This window comes from Eretmochelys imbricata, chromosome 10 (assembly GCF_965152235.1).
Source record: "Eretmochelys imbricata isolate rEreImb1 chromosome 10, rEreImb1.hap1, whole genome shotgun sequence".
NCBI lineage: Eukaryota > Metazoa > Chordata > Testudines > Cheloniidae > Eretmochelys > Eretmochelys imbricata.
In genome coordinates, this window is record NC_135581.1 from 62,413,658 (window position 1) to 62,433,707 (window position 20,050).

The following is a 20,050-nucleotide window of genomic DNA, read 5'->3' on the forward strand; positions in this document are numbered from 1 at the left end:
CTCCTTCTCAGTCACTGGGGTCTGCTCTTTACCACCTGTTTCCAATACAGCGTACTGGTTATTGATCACAATGGGTGGGGGACCTGGATAGGTAGGGTGGAGCACTATCTACTGCCCGAGGTGGCTAGCAGCCAGTCTCCTGCCCATAGAGCAGCCAGTTCTCCTTGTTTCTCTGGGGTCGCTGTAGTTGTGTGTGTGGGCCACAGCCATGCAAAGTGCAAATCAACATTTGTGGACCTCGGACTGGGAAGGCCCCCCCACTGCAGCTGACATTCATTCTAATTGTAAAGTCTCTGTAATGCAAGTCTACAACCATAATACCCAGGAGTTCTATTTGTAGGCCTGAAGTATGACAAAGGAGATATGCATAATTTCCCCCCTTTTACAGATGCGGAAACTAAGGCACAGGGTGGTGAAATGATTTGTCCAAGGTCACGCAGCAAACCAGTGACAGAGCGCAGAATAGAATCCAGGTCTCCTGGGCCCCAGTCCAGTGATCTGTCCTTTGAGCCATGCTTCCTGCTGGGGTATTCCTTGTGTCCAGCCCTGTAATAGGTGTGTGCTTTAGTAGCAGAGCGATGGGATGAGATAGGAGTAATGGGATCCACCTCCAACCATTGCAGAATGGGACCACAGGGGTGTAACTCACTCAGATTAAACACTACATGGGGTTGTCGCTTATTTCCACTTTGATGAAGTATTCTAGACTGTTGAAAATTAGAAAGCAGTTGTTGAACTTTCAGTCCTGAACTCTAAAAGACCCGTCTAGAGGAAAGTTGAAAACAAGCTGTTAGAAATGAGGGAGGATTCCAGATCTGGATAATTTGCTGAGATTTCAAAGTCTAAAAGGAGAACAGAACTTCACCACATGAGAAGCCAAGCCCCAAATGAAATCTCAAGTCCCTTGTTCAATCGGTGTGGAGCTGACAGCACGTGCTTTTCTTATACCTAATTTTATTGTGTTGGCAGAAGTCAGATATGGGGTGTGGGAAGAACACTGGTACCCCCATATTAAGAAGCTTTTCCCTTCCTCTTTTCCTTGGGCAGCCTCTATTTGTCTGATGTGTTTTGTATGACAATATTTTAATTATACTCTTATAATTTATTACAGATCATTTTAAAGGACCTTGAGTGCCTTGGCCATAGAGCAGAGAGAGTTTTATAAAATAAAATCATCATCATTTTTTTTCAGATGTTACCAGAAGAAATGCTGATTAAAGGTGCCTTTTGTTCAGTACATGATTTAAAAGGTGACTCTAAAACCTGCCCTTGTCATTCATGCAACTAAAGCCTGTTTATAAAACAATGACTGAGGGCTTCTATTTATGGTTGCGCTTACATTATGTTCAGAACTGCTAGAAATGCAAATCCAAAATGTAACTCCTCTGTGTGCCGTTTCCTTTAATTAGAATGAAATCCTGATGAATCATGAGTTCTGCCTGCCTCCGAGATGCATGAAGAATCCAGCTTTGGCAGCAAACATCCAGGTACAGCAAGTACTAAAGTTTACTAGTTGTACTTGCCATCTGCTGCAAGGACTTGTTTTTTGTCCTGGAGTCACATGCTAGCTTGTGATCTGATCATGAGTTGCAAAGGATAACCTTCCAATATTTATTTTTTGCATCTGGAGTTTTAAAGGCAGAGCAAAAGAAGGAAAGCAGAAAAAACCTGGCACTTGCCTATTTTAGTTAGTTTTGCTTAAAAAAATCGTATCTTTCCCTCTTCTCGCCCCCACCCTTTGCTGTACTTTGGATAGTGGGAGGAGGCCACTAATAGCTATTGGGAGCAAGCAGTGGGCCATGGTTAATTGCGTTTAAAAGATATAATGTGCTGGAAAACCTGGAGAGGTTTGGGTTGAAATGTAGTGGATGGCCATACCATTCAGGAGAGCTGCAGAAACTGACCTCCTCCTCCCACTTGCTCTCTAGGAATGGAGTTCTGGCCTCCCTGATCTTCTGGGCCAGCTGCAAGGAGCAGCCAGCATATGAAGTCATAGCTACCAGCCAAAGAGGAGAAGAGAGAGATCCGCTCAATTTGGAGCAGACAGTATTCCAAACCTTGCCTTGTTCATGTTTCAGAGGCAGACACCAAGGCAGAACCTCAGAATGGAGGGGAAGCCAGGCAAACACTGCCTGCCACCCTCTGGAGTGAGCTGACCCCTGCTGGCCAGGGCGATACAGCACCAGTGGAGGTGAGTCAAACCCATTTTCCACCCGTGTTTCCATTTAGCTGTTTGCTGCAGCTTTGCTCATGAAAGCACAAAATGAATGAAATCCCACTAGAAGTTACCACCCATTACACTGAAGTGGAATTGTCCCAGCCCAGCAGCATGCCGGTAACATTCTGCTCTCACTGACCCATAACTGCGCAATTATCATCAGATAGGCAGTTCCCTGAACTCTGGGCGTCTGACTTTGCAATGATCTTACAGCATGCAAACTCCTGCACCCTGATGGGCTACGCTGCCTACCAGCCGCCAGAGTAAGCAGGAGTTGCGTGCTCACCACCGTTATTCCTCAATAACCATACTGTGCTCATACAAATAGTTCTGCTTTGACAGGCTCCTTTGCTCAGAATGATCACGCTGTCTGCCAGCAACACAGCCACCTCCTTCGCCCCTCAGATGACTAGGCACATGCCCAGAATGCACCTAGAAAGGAAGGTGAAAATACCTGAAAGCAAAAGATAGGGCTTATTCTTGTGTCATTCGCTCTTTGCACAGTAAACGTGATGTGAAGGAGCCACGCAGGTACAGTGGAGTCCAAATAACACCGTTTACTGAATACTTGCTCTGTGCAAGGTCTATCTACCTGTACATGCTGGTTGGGTTCTGGCAGCTTCTAAAACATAGAACACAGTGAGCACTAGTAGAGGGCTCACAAGCTTTTTAAAAGGACAGTGTCTATTCCTACACACTGCAGCTGTGAAAGGGACCCAGCTTAAAATATCCTTGGAACTCAATGTCTTCCTTCAGGCTCAGTGTGTTGAAATCAATGGGCAGTTTGCTACAGATGTTAGAGCAGACTCAAGCTCTTAGAATCACAGAAGATTGGGGTTGGAAGAGACCTCAGGAGGTCACTTAGTCCTACCCCCTGCTCAAAGCAGGACCAACCCCAACTAAATCATCCCAGCCAGGGCTTTGTCAAGCCGGGCCTTAAAAATCTCTAAGGATGGAGGTTCCACCACCTCCCTAGGTAACCCATTCCAGTGCTTCACCACCCTCCTAGTGAAATAGTGTTTCCTAATATCCAACCTAGACCTCCCCCATTGTAACTTGAGACCATTATTCCTTGTCTTGTCATCTGCCACCACTGAGAACAGCTGAGCTCCATCATCTTTGGAACCCCCCTTCAGGTAGTTGAAAGCTGCTATCAAATCCCCCCTCACTCTTCTCTTCTGCAGACTAAACAAGCCCAGTTCCCTCAGTCTCTCCTCGTAAGTCATGTGGCCCAGCCCCCTGATCATTTTCGTTGCCCTCCGCTGGACTCTCTCCAATTTGTCCACATCCTTTCTGTAGTGGGGGGCCCAAAACTGGACACAATACTCCAGATGTGGCCTCACCAGTGCCGAATAGAGGGGAATAATCACTTCCCTCAATCTGCTGGCAATGCTCCTACTAATGCAGCCCAAAATGCCGTTTGCCGCCTTGGCAACAAGGACACACTGCTGACTCATATCCAACTTCTCGTCCACTGCAATCCCCAGGTCCTTTTCTGCAGAACTGCCACTTAGCCAGGCGGTCCCCAGCCTGTAGCGGTGCATGGGATTCTTCCATCTGAAGTGCAGGACTTTGCACTTGTCCTTGTTGAACCTCATCAGATTTCTTTTGGCCCAATCTCCAATTTGTCTAGGTCACTCTGGACCCTATCCCTACCCTCCAGCATATTTACCTCTCCCCCCAGCTTAGTGTCATCTGTGAACTTGCTGAGGGTGCAATCCATCCCATCATCCAGATCATTAATAAAGATGTTGAACAAAACCGGCCCCAGGACCGACCTCTGGGGTACTCCGCTTGATACCGGCTGCCAACTAGACATTGAGCCGTTAATCATTACCCATTGAGCCTGACAATCTAGCCAGCTTTCTATCGACCTTATAGTCCATTCATCCAATCCATACTTTTTTAACTTGCTGGTACTGTGGGAGACTGTATCAAAAGCTTTGCTAAAGTCAAGGTATATCATGTCCACTGCTTTCCCCATATCCACAGAGCCAGTTATCTCATCATACAAGGCAATCAGATTGGTCAGGCGTGACTTGCCCTTGGTGAATCCACGGTGACTGTTCCTGATCACCTTTCTCTCCTCCAGGTGCTTCAGAATGGTTTCCTTGAGGACCTGCTCCATGAATTTTCCAGGGACTGAGGTGAGGCTGACCGGTCTGTAGTTCCCTGGGTTCTCCTTCTTCCCTTTTTAAAAGAAGGGCCTATATTTGCCTTTTTCCAATCGTCAGGGACCTCCCCCGAACGCCACGAGTTTTCAAAGATAATGGCCAATGTCTCTGCCATCACATCAGCCAATTCCCTCAGCACCCTCGGATGCATTAGAGCTGGACCCATGGACTTGTGCATGTCCAGCCTTTCTAAATAGTCCTTAAACTGCTCTTTCACCACTGACAGCTACTCACCTCCTCCCCATACTGTGTTGCCCAGGACAGCAGTGTGGGAGCTGACCTTGTCTGTGAAGACCAAGGCAAAAAAAGCATTAAGTACTTCAGCTTTTTCCACATCATCTGTCACTAGGTTGCCTCCCCCATTCATTAAGGGTCCCACACTTTCCCTGACCTTTTTTTTTGTTGCTAACATACCTGTAGAAACCCTTCTTGTTACCCTTCACATCCCTTGCTAGCTGCAACTCCAGTTGTGTTTTGGCCTTCCTGATTACACCCCTGCACACTCAAGCAATATTTTTATACTCCTCACTAGTCATCTGTCCAAGTTTCCACTTCTTGTAAGCTTCCTTTTTGTGTTTAAGCTCACCGAAGATTTCACTGTTAAGCCAAGCTGGTTGCCTGCCATATTTGCTATTCTTTCTGCACATCGGGATGGTTGGTTCCTGCGTCCTCAATAAGGCTTCTTTAAAATACAGGCAGCTTTCCTGGACTCCTTTCCCCCTCACATTAGCCTCTCAGGGGATCCTGCCTATCAGTTCCCTAAGGAAGTCAAAGTCTGCTTTTCTGAAGTCCAGGGTCCGCATTTTGCTACTCTCCTTTCCTCCTTTTGTGAGGATCCTGAACTCAACCATCTCATGGTCACTGCTGCCCAGGTTGCCACCCACTTCTACTTCCCCTACCAATTCTTCCCTGTTTGTAAGCAGCAGGTCAAGAGGAGAGGGGCCCCTGGTTGGTTCCTCCATTAGCTGCACCAGGAAGTTGTCCCCAACCCTCTCCAAAAACTTCCTGGATTGTCTGTGCACTGCTGTATTGCTCTCCCAGCAGATATCAGGGTGACTGAAGTCCCCCATTAGAACCAGAGCCTATGTTCTGGAAACTTCAGTTAATTGTCCGAAGAAAACCTCATCTACCTCATCCTCCTGGTCTGGTGGGCTATAGCACACGCCTACCATGACATCACCCTTGTTGCTCTCGCTTCTAAATTTAACCCAAAGACTCTCAACAGGCTTTTCTCCAGTTCCATACTGGAGCTCTGAGCAATCATACTGCTCTCTTACATACAGTGCAACTCCTCCACCTTTCCTCCCCTGCCTGTCCTTCCTGAACAGTTTATACCCATCCATGACAGTGCTCCAGCCATGTGAGCTACCCCACCAAGTCTCTGTTATTCCAATAACATCAGTGTTCCTTGATTGTGCCAGGACTTCCAATTCTTCCTGCTTATTTCCCAGGCTTCTTGTGTTTGTGTACAGACATCTAAGATAACTAGCCAATTGCCCTGCTTTCTCAGTATGAATCAGGAGGCCCCCCATGTTGCACCCTCCTCCTTGTGTTTCCTCCTGGTATCCCACTTCCCCACTTAGGTCACCGTCCCCCAGCGAACCTAGTTTAAAGCCCGCCTCACTAGGTTAGCCAGCCTACCTACGAAGATACTCTTCCCTCTCTTCATTAGGTGGATCCCATTTCTTCCTAGCAATCCTCCTTGCTCTCCCCTGAACCTCGCAGTGCTCTCAAAGGGCCGCCAAGGTTCCCTGCCCTGCTAGCTCTTGGATGTGAGGGTATTCCCTGTGCAGAGCCACTCCTTCAGCAAAATCGATGGAAGCCAGGTGGGGAGAGGCTGGCAAGGCGGTGGGGAGGGGCAAGCTGCTAAGTATGATGAAGGCAATTGTGGGATGTCTTTGCACAGGCAGACGAGAGCGTAAGGGTTTGTGTGTGTGCCTCGGCATGGCTGTACAGAGCCAGACCAGTAGTTTCTTTCCTCTTTAATTTAAAATGTGAATATTTTAATTAAAGCTTTCAGTATAGTAACAATTTTGAGCTTAATAATCTCCTGATCCCATTAATGAGGCATGTGGGTTATTTGCTAGATGCACTTCAGGACATGGCTGCAACAGTATAAACCGGAATCCCCCTTAAATAAAATTCCCCTGAAATCAAAAGGGGATTTTATTTAATTTCTTCATTTTTCTGCTTTGATTCCGTTCTACCAACTTCCCCCACCCCCAGCTCAAAAAACCCCATAAAGCCTCCAACAATTTGAGAACGTAAATTCTCTCTCATGAGTGAGAGAACAGAGCATGTCATTCACGCTGTATGTTGCTCCATGTTGAGCCCCTTCACAGCCTTGCCTCCCCAAGGCAGACTTCTGTGTTTAAAAGTGCAGTTCACAGAGCACAGGGCACACACTGGGGACAGTTTAGTGTGAAAAGCAAGCATGCAAACAGAGATTGGTCCAAAATAGGCTGAAAATCTGGCCATGAATATTTCTGGAACTAAATAACTTTCATTGGGAACATAAACTACAGTGACTGTCATAATCCCTGTGTGAGCCAGGTTTAAAAAAACACTCCTCAGGAAACAGATATTCTTGCAGTTAAGCAAATGGGTAAGCGTGAGGCTCTGCAGTGTATTTCTGCTCCATGGACCACACTGACACCCAGGCAATTTATATGTAGCAAAACGATCTTTTTTTGGTCCATTGCTGGTCACCGAGCGATAGAGAAAGCAGAAGCTACATGTTTCTATGAATGTGGATTATTTCTCAGAAATCAACTAGTGAAGGCAATTATCTGTCTAACATGCTTTGACAAGTCCCGCCACAGCCATCACCACAGCTATTTCTGTGTTCAAAGCAAAGAGCCTGCTGCAAGACTTTCCAGTAAAATGTGCACTCGGGTCCAGATTAGAAACAGGCCAGTGGAGGCCAGCAATTAGACGGCTGAATCTCCTCTGCCGAGGAGGGGAAAACATACATGGGGTTGTGTAAACATCAGCTAGTCCCTCAGTAAGTGCTGCATTGCAAATGACACCGCTCTGCAGAGTGAGGAGGAGCTGGAATGGCAGAGGCGTGTCCTCTGGGGTCCTTTCTCCTCCTGCCAGCCCTCCTTAGCTCTGGCACAGAGCACAGCTGGGGCACACGCGTTCTTTCGAATTTGGGACTGCAGCGTGAAATGGACTAACCCTGAGCGCTGGCAGTAGAGAAGGTGAAGGGCTAGTTACTAAACGGACGTAAATAATTGCACTGTTTTTCACTGCTGTGGCAACTTCCAGCAGAAGATCTTTTGCTTTTGAAAGAAAGGGCCAGCTGCTCCCCCCTGAATCCATGTGCAGAGGGAAGCTTCCATCCATGTTTCTCCTCCTCTAGCGGGTAAGAGGTGGGCCTAGCGCCATCCCTCGCTCCATGGCATTGGGCCTAGCACAATGGAGTCCTGGTCCATGACTAGAGCTCCTAGCTCCTATTGTAAAACAAATACATAACAATGATAATTAACAGTTCTCTCCATGGGGCTGGGTATTCACATGTGGAGAGGAGTAAGACTTGGTCCCCTCCTCAGCAGCACCTGCTCAGAAGTTTGCAATGGGTTTGTTTGCCTGTATGGGTATAACATATAGGCAGCAGCTGAAATGAGTCAGTCCACTGCAATCCACTGAATCCATGACAATCCACTGAAAGGCTTAGGGAAAAGGTCATATCCCTCTCATAGCGCAGCTTCAGCCTGGCTAGAGGAGCAGACATATCACTGCATTGGTTTACATTTCACTCATCAATTGAAGTTTTCTCTTCCACAGGCATGAGGGTGAGAGACCTAATTCCTGTTGTTGATTTGTTTTTAAATGACAGCTTAGATTCCAGAGCACAAAAGGGCAGCCTCAGTTCACTGGCCCATCATGAATCAACCCAATTTGCCCGCACTCCCTTGCCATGGCTCTGGCTCAGAGGACAGTGTGTCACTCACTGAGTCGCCAGCATAATCCCTTGGTATTTCTTGGAAGTCTCCTGTATGTGTTCTGATGCATCTGAACCCTGGTTTAGCTTGTGAGAGACTTTTGTGCAGGGTGGGATGTCTAGAGGCCATGCAGTGAAGGGGTGCTCAGTCTGGCTGAATGAAACGAGGGGCTTATGGTCTTGCAGGTTTGGTCAGTGGTGATATATGGGCACTTCTGGCAACATGAGGGATTATTTTTTAAATTGGCATGAAAATTTTGTTGATTGATAGTTTGGGGGCTGGAATGTGCTTTTGGTTACATGGGTCCATGGAAGACGCATCCATGTAACAGAGAAGATTTGATCCGTTAAATCAAAGATAGGTGCTGCAAAACAGATAAAAGACATTAAAACACATTTAACACAATTCAGCCTTTTAGATTTAAATTGGTTTAATAGTTTAAATTTATAGAGTAAAAGAAAAAAGTAACAATTTTTCTCTCTTTAGTAAGTAGAGCATTGGAGATTTTGAGTGTTTGCATGAGTTTTTAAAATGTTGTTTAAGTCCCAAATTGTATATTTCTTACTGTCATGTGGGGTTGCCACTGGAGTGAACTAATACCAATCTGTGCACCACCATAACCAAACAGCAAGCTCTGATGTGACTCCCAAAAGTGCCACTTTCCAAAAGCAAGTACTCCTGCCAACAACACGGTAGCATCAGTTAGACCAGTGGTTCCCAAACTTGTTCCACCGCTTGTGCAGGGAAAGCCCCTGGCGGGCTGGGCCGGTTTGTTTTCCTGCCGCGTCCACAGGTTCAGCCAATCGCAGCTCCCAGTGGCCACAGTTCGCTGCTCCAGGCCAATGGGGGCTGCTGGAAGTGGTGCAGGCCAAGGGATGTACTGGCCGCCACTTCCAGCAGCTCCCATTGGCCTGGGACGGCGAACTGTGGCCACTGGGAGCTGCAATTGGCCGAACCTGCGGATGTGGCAGGTAAACAAACCAGCCCGGCCCGCCAGGGGCTTTCCCTGCACAAGCGGTGGAATAAGTTTGGGAACCACTGAATTAGAGAATGATTCAGAAATTATGACAGTCTAATCATGCATTATGTTAGTAGTGGTACATAGAGCAGAACAACTTACCTGCCACACCGCACCCCAATGTGTTGAGGTACTTAGTTTTTCCAAACCTGACCACACTCTGTTCCTGATAATTCAGTTTAGAAATATGAAGTGTGACTATTTACCAAACCTGTTTGTCTGGAAGAAAACCTCAGAGCTAAAAGTGTTGCTAACAAAGTGGAGGCAGAGTCAACACACAACAGAAAGTCTTTGGGGTCACTTGGATGAAAAAGAATCAATAGTACAGTAATTGCAATTGATCTACAGCTCTGCCTTGAGGTGTCAATGTGTATTAACCCCAAAATAAATAAACACAGTCAGAAACAAATAGGACAACCTGCTTGTGAGCAGTCAGGCCACCAAGCTAGGAATGCAAAGTGAAGCTAAGCACAAGTCTAGCCTGATGCAAAATATTCTTTGTAGCTAGTTTCTTCCTGGAACCAAACAAAAAAGCCTGTATTTGCATCTAATGTAAAATGCACTGGATTTTATACCAGAGCTGCTGCTTTGCTCTGCTGCTCTAGAAATTAAAAGCATTGATTACAATAGAACAGCCATATGGTCATCAGGCACAGATTGAACATTTTTATTGGGCCTGATCCTCTATCCGGAAGGAAATCCCTTTGGGCATAGTGTGTGCACAGGTATTTCAGAACCTGGCCAGGTCAGAGCACTCCGCTCTCCTAGAAGCATAGGAACAGCATTGTTTGTTCAGGACAGTGAATCCCCAGGATCACCAATGCTGGGGGAAACATGAGAGTGCTCGGAGAGAAACCATGCATTCCAGGGGAGGGGAGCATGGAAGAGTGCTTGCAGGGACTCCAAGAGTGGTTAGGAGGAACCACAAAGCATTTGGACAGTGCTGAGTGCTCCCAACTGCCACTGAAGCCAGAGGGAACTGCGAGTGCTCAGCCCCTCCTGAGAGATTCTCAACCCTTTGCAAGGTTGAACCATAAGAGAGCACACTTAGGGTTTAAAATGACCTAACAAAGCCAATTTAGAGAGGGGTTTGGTTCACTTGCTCAGATAGGTGTAAATCAGAAGTAGCCCTCTTAAAGCCCCAAGAGTTACACTGGTTTAAAACTGGTGTGAGTGGAGGGAGAGCCAGGCCCATTGTGTGTACCTGATGCTTTTTTGGAAACCAGGCTTTCAACTGAACACACCCACTGGCTGAACTGCTTGACATTTGGCTTGCAGCCCTTTCCGACATCTGTTATTAAAATCCTTGGCTGGAGGGCACCTTACAAATTAAAAGCGATTAGCAGTAAACGCCACGGCTTACGATAGGCAGAGCTCTTTATTTCAGAATATGTATTTTTTAACGCAATTACCTTGTGCAGTGCCGCATGGCCCAGTGAACAGGACACTGGAGTGTGACTGGCGTGCCTAGGTTGTATTCCTGGCTCTGCTACTGGCCTGCTGGGTGACCCTGGCTGAGTCGTTTCATCGCTCTGTGCCCTGGTCTCCCCAGCTGTAAAGTGGAGCTAATGGTACGGTCTTCCTTTGTGAAGCACTTTGAGGGCTGCAGATGACAAGAGCGACAGAAGAGCTATTTATTATCAGTATTAGCAATAATTCTTTCCTTTGTTGTTATTTTGCTTTTGTTGTCAATTTTCAACCATTGCAAAGAAGTCTGAGTGGAGAGAGGGCGCTGGGGCCATCAGAACAGAGGCAGGCATCCCTGAAGGAGACAGGCAAGGCTAATAATTACCACAGAGGGAAGCGACCAGAGGGAAGCTATAAATCTGAGTTGTACTTGTGCCTGAGGAAGTAAATGCATCTATTGGCCTTTGACTGCAGTCTGGGTAAGTGCCTTTGAAAAATCGATGGTTTTAGAAAGAGCACCCCTCCATGGAAATAGCAACTTCCTGCATGTTAGAACCTAGAAGTAACAAACAGCAGTTTGTAAATTTTCACCATCGTAATGTAAAGCAATGTGACTCCATTGGAGTCCATTAGCTTTTCGATATATGGCAGATTTTGTACACTGTAGCAGGCAGTGCTTTCCAGGCGGCTTTGATCTGCTAGGCCTGAACTGCTTTTTTACAGTAGGCACAAGGTCAAACTAGCGGGTTGAGTCTTGAAAAAATGGCATGGCCTCTCTGTGATTTAGCAATGATTAATTATTCATATAAAGGCTGTTGTTTCAGGCAGTGACATACTCATGCCTGGGAATAAGGAACTGAGAGTGATGTAATCACTGACTGAAAGAGTGAATATAGAGCCTTTGACTTCAATACCCAGCCTGCTACCAAGGACCCCCTTGCACTAGACAAATACCAGTTTGTTTACTGGGATCGTTGCAATTTGATTTTTGCTTATTTCCTCTCACCTACTCACATTAGAAATGGAGGCCTTGGCAAAAAAGCACTTATTGAGCTCTTGAGGAGAAAAATCCTTTAGCACAGGATGATTTTTTAAATGAACCGTGGTTGGTCTGAGAAGAATGTCCTTTGAAAAGTATATTCACGTAAAAGGGGGTGTCGTTTTACCAGTTTCTAGTCTCCTTGGAAGGGATGGTTTTGTGTGTGGTACTATGTATATGGTACTCCTTGCAGTCACTAAAGCAAATTCAGTGCAAGGAAGGTTTACAGGACTGGGCCCTAACTTTGGTTTTAATTAACAAGTGAGTTTTAATTAATCTTCCAGGGTAACCCATGGTATTAATCACAAGTAAATTTTTGTTTATGGTTACTTCATCATCTTCCAATGGCATGGGACTGTATAGATGTACCAGTCTTCAAGCAGAATTCCCATCAATTTTCCATGGAAGAGTTCTGTTTCAAAACAGATGCCATAATATAGCCCATCAGTCTTTATTTTCAGGTACAATCTTCAAATACACTGCTCAATGATTACCTGGGAACAGGTAATCCCAATCCACTGTAATTTGATGTGGGGGGCAAGGTTGTAATCTTCAGGATTTGCTGAGTATCACAGAAGATCCTAGATATAAATCATAGGTGGAAGCAAAGGAGAATAATCCTAATTTTTGAATGGAAAAATATTAATGACCCTTTCTGAAGCATTTGGTAAATAAGGAGTTTAAGACAACTTCCTTCTGGGTGCTTTTGTCTTGTGACTATGACTAAACACATCATGCTGTCACCAAAATTTCTTCTGCTGCGTGTACTGATTTTACAGACAGCTTTCTTGCTGAGTTAGTATGTTTGCCGGAAACTCATTTATGTGTATTTCAGTAACGGAAAGCTGACTGGATTTTGGCAGAAAACAAAGATTCCTCCTAGCTGGCTGCCTTTTTACTATTGATGTGGATTATTTTTAATGTCATCTCTCATTTCAAAGGAAATACATAGTCTCTTTTGGTTACCAGATAATGTCAACCAGGAGGCAAGGCATCTGGAATTGCTTTGTTGCAAGAACAGTCTTTTGGTTAAAGAGAGTCAGGCCTAAAGCGTCCTCAAGACCCATGTCACTAATGGTGATGAATGCACAGACACAACCAGCAATGGGTGATGAGAGAAACTCACTGACAAACGGGGTATTTTTCAGACTTCCCTTTCACTTTTCTCTTTGTAATCTATATTTTCGGACTTTTTGGGTTGATTTTGTAAATGCTGACTGGTTGCTGATCTAGCCACATGGCTGAGCGGACAAGGGAAGTGTAAATTGTGTATCATTCTTAGTCTCCTATGTAGTTAATCAAGAGAAAATCCAGAATTCCTGTTTGAATGACATCATTTACATGGTGGGTCTGTAGGCTAGCGGTGTTACATAATCACCTTTCTCTTCCCTTTTTTGCTTCATATTTCAAGCTCAATAATACACCTGAAACCAGCAGGTATGTACTCAGCAGGGCTCAGACATGCCTCCGCTGACACTATTTGTGCTACTGCGGTTAGGCTGCTATTTATATGCACACTAGCTTGATGAGAGCTAGCATGAGTCTGTGTACACAAGCAGGGGAATCACAGCCCTAGCTCTTCGCGTAGATGTAGCCTCAGTCCCACTTACTGCTGTGTAAGGGAGTGTAACATGGTTTAAGAAACATACTGAGAATTTGGAAATCAATTAAAGTAGGGGACGCCCTTCTTTAACCTAGATCTTCACGCAACCCCTCTTAGTTTCCTTTCTTGCCATTCCCCTAAGCCCCCTCATGTGACCTCAAACCATCTTAGGCCTGATTTACACATCAAGTTTTGCTAGCATAGCTATGTAGGCTAGGGGAGTTTAAAAAAAAAAAAATCACGCACCCCAGCCAACCCCTGTCAGCTGTCAGCATAACTAATATTGTTCAAGGAGGTCGTTTTACTATGCCAGCAGAACTTTGCCTTCTGTTGTGTCTACACTAGGGGGTATGCCGGCAAAGCTATGCCAGCACAGGGTGTGTGGTGTAGACATGGATTTAGACTCCTTTATGTACTCAGATACCATAGAGGTGAGCACAATATAAGAACCTCAATAGAATTTAGACTTCTTTACGCTCAGATTCAGCAGGCCTGATCTTGAGCTCATTTACAGAGTTTCAGCATTGGTGAAACTCCATTGGCTTCAATGGAATTATCCCAATTTACGTGAGTGTCAGTTAAATCAGAAAGAGGGCGTAATGTCCGTATTCAGAGATAATGCACAAAGGTGGGTGTAAGTCTAAGTGAGTCTAGAGACAAAGTTGTATTGATGTGCAATACATGCTGATAGGATCACAAGAATGGGTACATTATACCAATTTACTGTCCTTTCAGTTCACTTAGACTCACCTCTGAAGTTGTCTCACAGGCCTCCTCCCCTACCTAATTGCACCCTGTGAGAAGAGTGGAAAGTACATGTTCTGCACTACCCCAGAGTTACCCTGACCTGTTATTTTCTAGGAAAGTATCAAAGAGCACTAAGTGAATGAGTCCCAGGGCAGGAGAAAGCAGCACTCCTCAAGGTGCAAGAAGTTTTTAACTTATGTATTTTAAATAAATAAAGTGGTGGCACCACAGAGACACCCATCAATATAACGTCTCACACACAGACCTCCATGCACCCGTGCCTGTTTTCCAATGCTGAGGGCCCAGTCGAACTCTCAAGAAACACGAATATAAATTTGGAGTAACTTCCCTGTCTTCAGTGGTGTCACTCTGGGTGAAAATAGAATTGGACCCAAGGCTACATTCAACCCTTGGTGTAAGTTGGTGCATGTTATGGTAAGGTTTCAGTCTGGGCCCACCTGAGATCAAGGACCATCTACTTCATCAGAAGGGTTCATTGGGAAATGTTTGGGTTAGCCCATGACCATCGGTTTTGCAAGTCAGCTCTACCACAAGCAAAGACTGAGATGAAAATACATCTGAGATTCGCTTTTATGTAGGAAAAAAAAATGGAAAAGCACCCAAAAAGGATTCCCAGTCTGAACTAAAGGCCCTGGGACAGGGGACCCTTGATGTTGAAATATGAACGATGCTCAGAGTAAGAAAAGCTATGCTGATGTTCATGGAAGACTCAACTTTCTGAATACAAATGATCTTCTTTTCTTTCTGGAAGTATATAACAGATTACAGTGGGCCAGATTGTGCCCTTACATATACCCTGTGCAACCCCACTGTAATTTGATGTGGGGGGCATCATCATCAGTGCAACCCCACTGGCTTTAATGGGGGTGCGTGGGGCAAAAGTAAAGGCAGAACTTGGTTTTCTTCATCTTTGCAGCTTGTCATCTCTCCATCATCGCTGATTATACATAGCACCGGCATGGCCATAGCAGGAAAGAGAGGCACACTTAGAAAGAAATCCTAGTTATGTGCTCCCAAATTACCCATTAAAACCAGGTCAGGACAGTTTTCTTTTTTCCTCTCCACATGGAAAATAAGTAATGAGAGTGAATCCAGTAATCAGGAAGAGAACTGTGTCCTGCAGTCCACTATTGTTAGCTTACTGGTCTTATTATTCTTTTCTTTTGGATATATGGCAAAGCTGTAGGACTGAAATTCACCCCTGTGCAGAAGACCAGCCCTAGGCCTACACACTGCTTCAGGCCTCAGAGATTAGGGCATAAATGGAGCACAGAGCTTATACAAGAGTGAATGTCATCCTAACTCAGGGTTTCCTAAAGCGTGGGAAGGGCTGCCCCATTGGGCAAGAAGGTACAAAGGTGCAGAAAATGAGTAAATGACAGTGCATACGCAGACTTTAACAACACACAGTGGGGTGGAGGTTGGGGGTGTGTGTCATTTTCATTTCCTGGAAAGGGTGCTCAGCTTCCAAAGTTTGGGAAATGTCCAGAGCGAAGGCTTTGGCTGTTTACGTGTGTGAGACAGGCAAACAGCAACCATCACCTGAGACATTTAGCACAATTCTGGCTAGCTTGGCTGAGTAAGGGGACTTCCTCATTTTATAGTGCATGGAATCCACCTGGCACGTTGATCTAATTTACCTGTGCCATGCTCAGATACTATAATGGAGGGGGCTAGAGAAAAGCAATAGACAAATAAAGGGCCCTGCTCTTGAGTCTTTGCTATGGTACTGTGCAGAAATCACAAACAGAGTTCCGGGCTCAGTTAAACCATGTCATTTGAAGTCAATGGGGTTTAAAATGGCAGGGTATATGGCTCAGATTGTTCAGCCAACCATTCTGCTATATGATTACCTCTGTTCAACTCTTGGGTCAGTATAGGTATTGTAAACCTGGTCTGTGGGACAGGGTGTTTCTAAGCCTGTGCTTGAGCATCCACATTGCACTGTAAACCTGGGTTTACAACTACTGGACCCGGGTCTCTTAGCCATGCTAACGCGTCCATACTGCACTGTGCAGATCTTCTGACCTGGCTCCGCAGCTTGAGCTGCATCCACAAAGCAAAATGACAGGCTTGGGCCTGAGTCAGAGCGGGACTCTGGCTTTGACCTGCATCCCTAGCAGGTGCTTAGTGACCCACGTCAGTCTGATTCGTTTGGACAGAAGAGGGGCTGAAGCTCAAACCTGAGTGAGAGCCTGTGTGTGTGTGTGTGTGTGTGTGTGTGTGTGTGTGCGCGCACAGATTAGGCACACCCCAAGTTAGCTCACCCTAAGTTAGAGGAACACAGCAACAAAAGATCCTACAGCACTTTGAATATATATATATAATTGATTGGATAGGGTTGATTGCACTAGTGAAATGCAGGTGCCTCTGGGGTACAAAGTGACTGATGATTAGTAGACAAAATGTGAAGAATACACCGTCCAGTTGGAACCCCAGGGCAAATTGCAAGTATAATTCCCCAAGTGGAGTTTGTCCAGCTGAGTACTCAGAGTAGATAAGATATTGCCATTCTGGAAGACCAACCCTATCACATTTGTTTTTCACAACACCAAGATGAGTTATTGGAGCGCTGGAGGTTGCAAGCCCAGAAAGCCTGCTGAATTTTGTTTGCCTTAGATTGTTGATCCAAACAGATACAGGGGGATACGGAAAGGTGAACTCTTTGTAATTTTCCATGATCTTATCTGAAGGCATCAAAGTGACCTAGACATTCATCAGGTGGTTACACTAAAAGCCACAAAAATAATTTAACAGCATTACTTTATGAAGTTGCAGACTTGGGGGAGCAATGCGCGTTTCCTGGGGGGTTGTGGGTGACCCCATTTGTCAGGAATGGGCAGCAAAGGAAACTGAGTGCTCCTCACACCCGTTTTGAAAAGCTAAAGAGATGTCATCAATTTACCATTCACCCTTCTGCCTAAACATTTTTTACCCACCATTGTTACAAGGAACATCTAAGACTGCTACCACTGAAAGAGATTTGAGGAGAAAAAAGTATTTTTCTCAATCTTTTTCAGTTTTCTTCCTTTGTACATGAGACAGCATTTCGCATGTAGTCAATTTCATGGTTTCCCTGTGGTGTTATTGTGTTTTTTTGCTCTAGTTTGTGCAGGGCTATGGGAAACAGTGAAACATTTTAAAAATAGGAAAATTTGTTTGTAGATCCACAAAAGTTGGCAGGGCGAGACAGGGTGGGGCTAGCATCTGCACCTGTTTTTAGTTTGTTTCTTCAAAATGATTAGCTTTCAGCTTGAGAGATTCTCTTTAAAATAATAGAAACACATTCAAAAAAGGCAAATTTTCTGTTATATGCAGTTTAAAGACTTCTTACTGAAAGTGAACTTTGAGAAAAATCTCATCCCAAGTTGCCTCTTAGAACCCCTACTTACTGGCTGGAAGTGCATGGAAGGGTTGATCAAGATATTATTCTAGACCTTAAAAACTGCTGATTTGGCTAAAAACTGAACAAAAATGGTACAATGGAAGCAGGACATGCAAATTCAGCTCACAGAGAACTTGAAGGGAAAATTACACATGCTGGAAGCTACAGATGAGTCCATCCTAAATAACAACATGAGGCAGACATGTTGGATCATATTAAAGAAGTTCTGTATTAAAATCACAAATGAGTTTGATTCCCCATAGTTTAAATTCCAGAGTATTACTAATTAAGAGGTCTCTTGGTTTTTGGTACTGTTTCTCTCCCTCTATGTGTGAAACCTGCAAGTTGCTAATTGCGTTAGTACTTTCTAAGACAGAGTCTGTTCTCAAAGCAATTCACACAGAGAGAGACTCAAAGCAATACTCTGTAACAACAGAAACAGCACCCAGAGACTCCCCGCCCTTTTGTTGTATTAACAATTGTGATTAAAATAGAGAGAGAGGATGTATGTGGATGGATGCTTGGTGTGGATAATAACTGAATGATCAGGGAGGTGCCAGCCTAAGAATCCAGTGTCCATCGGCTGAAGAAGGTGTCAAGTGGAAATAACCAGAGGACCCCCCCCCGGAGGGCAGACTGGAATCCACCCAACAACCTCAAGAATGGGAGAACCAAAGAACAAAATAACATCTAGCAGCACGGAGCCATCAGGAATGTGCTATCTGCTGATTGATTCAGCAACAGCATGATGAAGCAATTCCCATAGACTGGCCTAGGAATAAATTCCTATAAAAATAGACTCTAGAAAGTGAGAACTTTGGGGGGGGATCTGATTCTGCAAACCAACTTCCAGGAGCATCAGATGAGCATCTGACAAGGCCCTGCTCCCTCCTCACGTCCAGGCCACCTGGCCAGTGGCTTGGCATGAGCAACTCTAAGGCTGGTAACTATGATAACAACCTTGCAGAACCTCTGTGTGTGTGTGTGTGTGTGTGTATGAATGAATGTGTGAATAAATATGAGATTGAATGGAATGTTATAACTATAACTAACTGCTTACTATGATTCTTTCTGTATTCACAATAAATGTGGTATTTTGCCTTTTCCCCTTTAATAAGATCCTGCTGGTTTTTATTTTATTGGTATAACAGACATATGTGGAGTTCCTGGGAGCTTCGCATCTCTTTATCACTATAACACCAGCTGCTCAAGTGTAGAGCCCCAACTCCTGCCAGGAGATGCCATCTTTGTGCTGGTCCATCTGCGCTTGTCCCTAGATGGCCCTGCTTTGGAATGTAGTTTGAGAGACTTTTAGGAACACATTCAAAGTTCCTGAGACACAAAACTTTGTCATCAGGGTATAAAAGAGGATCCACCAGTGTCCAGACCTGCCAGACCTGTGCTGTCACCTGTTGGACATTTTGAAGCGTCAGTTGCTCAGGCTGACAAATCCTTGCAGGAAGGGCGATGGTCAATACCACTCTGATCACACAGACCCTTTGGGTAGTTTTCATACATTTTTCCTCCCCAGAAAATATAAGCTTCTCCATGCATGTTAGCAAGACAATGATCCACAAGCCTGGGGGTGGAATAATGCCATTGCTGTAAGGTCCTATGAAGTCTTAAAGCTTTTACCTAACTATTTAATCAGGAAACACACACTGGGGGGGGAAAGGACTAGGAACAAACCCTCAAGATTCCCACTATGTGATTTCATAGATTATAAGGCTGGAAAGGACCTCCTGCATAACACATGCTACAGGACTTCCCCAAATTAATTTCTGTTTGAACTACAGCATGTCTTTTAGAAAATCATCTGATCTTGGTTTTAAAATGTCGAGTGATGGAAAATCCACCACAGACCTTGGTAAGTTGCTCCAATGGTTAATTACCCTTATTGTTAAAAAGTTTGCACCTTATTTCTAGTCTAAATTTGTCCAGTTTCAGCTTCCAATCATTGGGGCTTGTTATACCTGTCAGCTAGGTTGAAGAGCCCTCTATTATCAAATTTTTGTTCACTGTGTAGATACTTATAGACTATAATGAAGTTACCCTTTAAGCTTCTCCTTGATAAGCTAAATAGACTGAGCTCCTCGAGTCTTTCACAATAGGGTATGTTTTTTAATCCTTTAATCATTCTTGGGGTTCTTCTCTGAACCCTTGCTAATTTTTCAACATCCTTCTTGAAGTGTGAACACCAGCACTGGACAATGTGTTCCAGTTGCTGTCACACCAGTGCCAAATATACAGGTAATATGACCTCCTTCTACATTCAAGATTCTGCTGTTATTACATCCAAGAGCTGAATGAGCTTGTTTGGCCCTCCCAATCTTTGTGTCATTTGCAAACTTCATCAGAAATAATTTTGTTTGCTTCGGTCAGTGATAAAAATAGCATAGGACCAAGAACTGATCCCAATGGGACCTCACTACAAACATACTTGCTCAATGATGATTCTCCATTTATAATTGTATTTTGAGACCTATCAGTT

General features: G+C 44.8%; 1 long non-coding RNA gene across 2 annotated transcripts; it reads left to right on the top strand.

The window, feature by feature from the left end:
- The first annotated feature begins 1,158 nt into the window (after positions 1-1,158).
- Positions 1,159-18,775, top strand: LOC144271512 (uncharacterized). Of its 2 annotated transcripts, XR_013347357.1 has the most exons (4): positions 1,159-1,487; positions 1,929-2,191; positions 4,311-4,365; positions 11,071-18,775. It is a non-coding gene; the product is annotated as an uncharacterized LOC144271512 (long non-coding RNA). The 2 variants fall into 2 exon arrangements; XR_013347358.1 differs by lacking the exon at positions 4,311-4,365 and having other exon boundaries at positions 11,068-18,775.
- Positions 18,776-20,050: the final 1,275 nt, after the last annotated feature.